The sequence below is a fragment of the Castanea sativa genome, chromosome 10 (assembly GCF_040712315.1).
Source record: "Castanea sativa cultivar Marrone di Chiusa Pesio chromosome 10, ASM4071231v1".
NCBI lineage: Eukaryota > Viridiplantae > Streptophyta > Magnoliopsida > Fagales > Fagaceae > Castanea > Castanea sativa.
The window spans coordinates 32,524,111-32,526,535 of NC_134022.1; the positions used below are offsets into that span (position 1 = coordinate 32,524,111).

The 2,425-nt window shown below is 31.2% G+C and overlaps 3 non-coding genes across 3 annotated transcripts; all 3 read left to right on the forward strand.

The window, feature by feature from the left end:
* The first annotated feature begins 1,172 nt into the window (after positions 1 to 1,172).
* On the forward strand, positions 1,173 to 1,271 carry LOC142614334 (small nucleolar RNA Z157/R69/R10). The gene has a single exon (XR_012840411.1). It is a non-coding gene; the product is annotated as a small nucleolar RNA Z157/R69/R10 (small nucleolar RNA).
* Positions 1,272 to 1,351: 80 nt separating this feature from the next.
* On the forward strand, positions 1,352 to 1,437 carry LOC142614336 (small nucleolar RNA R11/Z151). The gene has a single exon (XR_012840413.1). It is a non-coding gene; the product is annotated as a small nucleolar RNA R11/Z151 (small nucleolar RNA).
* Positions 1,438 to 1,523: 86 nt separating this feature from the next.
* LOC142614337 (small nucleolar RNA Z152/R70/R12) lies at positions 1,524 to 1,635 on the forward strand. Its single transcript, XR_012840414.1, has one exon. It is a non-coding gene; the product is annotated as a small nucleolar RNA Z152/R70/R12 (small nucleolar RNA).
* The last annotated feature ends 790 nt before the right edge of the window (positions 1,636 to 2,425 follow it).

Genomic DNA, 2,425 nt, shown 5'->3' on the forward strand with positions numbered 1-2,425 from the left:
CGACTACGGGCCTATACCCATCTCTTTTCTTTACAATTAAGAATATTTTTTTTGATAGACTTTATAATCAATTTTAGAGTCTATTTGAAAATAACTTATTTAATTGAAATTGAAATTTTTTTTTATTGAAAGTACTATAAATAAAACTAAAAACTAGCTTAATAGTACAGCAAAACCCATAAATAGTACCAAAAAGTGCAATAAAACCCAGAAATAGTACCAAAAATAAGCTGAACAATATCAAAAATAAGCTAAATAATTATAAATAAATAAAAATGTCTTTTTCAGCTAATGCCAAACGCAACCTTAGCTAGTCAATATCCATGGGAAATTTTAATAAAACATGAGTTTTTTTTTTTAATCTAAATATGAAAATTTGATAATGGTAGGGATTTATTATGATTGTATTTGTATATGAATTTTTTTTTTAGAAAGAATAGAATTATTTATTCAATCATTTATTTAGTATTTAGGGGAAAAAGTTCAAACCTCTATGTTTGGGGTAGTTCAAAATTCCCTCCTTATCTTTGAAACCAACCAATTTCCTCCTCTATGTTTGGAAATTAGCAAATACCCTGAATCCATTACTTTTTCAGTTAAATCCAATGAAATTGCAATGATTACAAATGCAATCTAAGAAAACAATAATTCAATTCTCAAATTATTATTATTTTTTGTGGTATACAACTAATAATTTCTTCAAAAAGGTATTTGTTAATCTCCCAAATATAGAGAGAGAAATTGGTTGGTTTTAAAGATAATGGGGGCAATTGTGAACTACTCCAAACGTAAAGGAAGGAGATGCTTTTTCCCCTAGTATTTATTTGGGATAATTACAAATTACCTACTTGTGGTTTAGCCTAAATTTAATTTACCCACCCGTGGTTTTATTTTTGACACTTTACCCACCCGTGGTTCATTCCGTCTATGCTCCGTAACCCACCTCTAATTTTTTCGTTACTCTAACATGTTTCATCAAAAAATCAAACAAGAAATCAGATCAAATGCTCCTCTCCCACATGCTCTCTATGCTTGCTCAACCACTTGGGATCTTAGATGCTTCACATATAGGACTGATCTCTTCACTTGTTGCTTTTGTTCAAGTTGAAGAACTTGGATTTAGATGTGATGGTAAGCCACCTCTAATTTTTTTGTCTCTGTCTGTGTTTGTTTGAAGTGTGGGTGATGAGGCTATTTGTAGACTAAAGTTTCTGATCTGGGTTCTTCTTCCCATATTTTGATTACAAACCCTTGGTTGTCTGAGCACATTACCTCCTCTATTTCTTTTTATTTTTTGATTTTTGATTTTTTTTTTTTATTTGTGTATAAAAGATACATGATTTTTTGAATTGGGCTAATGATGATAACTTCATTATCTTAGCAGATTTCGGTGAGAGATTTATTTCGATGATCTGAATGTTACACACACTGAAGCCCCCTAATAATATGTATGTTGTCTTTTAAATATTATATAGTTTCACTTTTTTTTCCCTTTAATTGTTAAATTTGGTTTGTAGGACTTGGTTGCAATGATGAGATTAAACACTTGGATAGTGTTTTGGGCAGTGGACGAGACCTAAAAGGCCTCGCCGTGAGCTCATTTTATTAAAAAGACTTCTCCTTCCACTAAGCTCTAGTCCCAACAAATTCATTGCTCAATTTATGTAATTGTGTACTATATATGTGTGTGTGTGTGTTTTTAATCGAATTTGTTTGGATTTTTCTTGATTATGGGGGAAATATTCTGTTTGGGTTTTTCTTGATTATTTTTTTTTAGCGTTAAAATTTTCTATGGTTTGATGTAGAAGTGTTTGTGTTTTTTCAGATTAGGAAATTTAGTTTCCTTTTCCGTTTGGGTTTTTGATTGTTGTGGGGTTTATTGCAAGGGGGTTTGTGATTTGGGAAATTCCACGATGTTACTTCAATTCTGGTGTTTCTGGAATTTTTTTTGGGCAGGTGCATTATTGGAATTGTCTGGAAAGGTTTCACTTTCAGATTAGGAAATTCAATTTCCTTGCACGATCAAAACCTAGATGATTCTTTGTCTAATAAATTAAGTGGGTGGCATTGTAGCATCTAAGATCCCAAGTGGGTGAGCAAGCATAGAGAGTGTGTGGGAGAAGAGTGTTTGATTTGATTTTTTGTTTGATTTTTTGATGAAATGTGTTAAAGTAACGGAAAAAATAGAGGTAGGTTACGAAGCATAGACGGAATGAACCACGTGTGGGTAAAGTGTCAAAAATAAAACTACGGGTGGGTAAGTTAAATTCGAGCTAAACCACTGATGGGTAATCTGTAATTATCCCTATTTATTATGATTGTGTTTGTATATGTGTTTATGTATTCTATATATATTTTTTAAAATATGAGGTGGTTAGATTCTAATGGAGGGTTTAAACATAAATTAGAATTTAAAATCAATTAA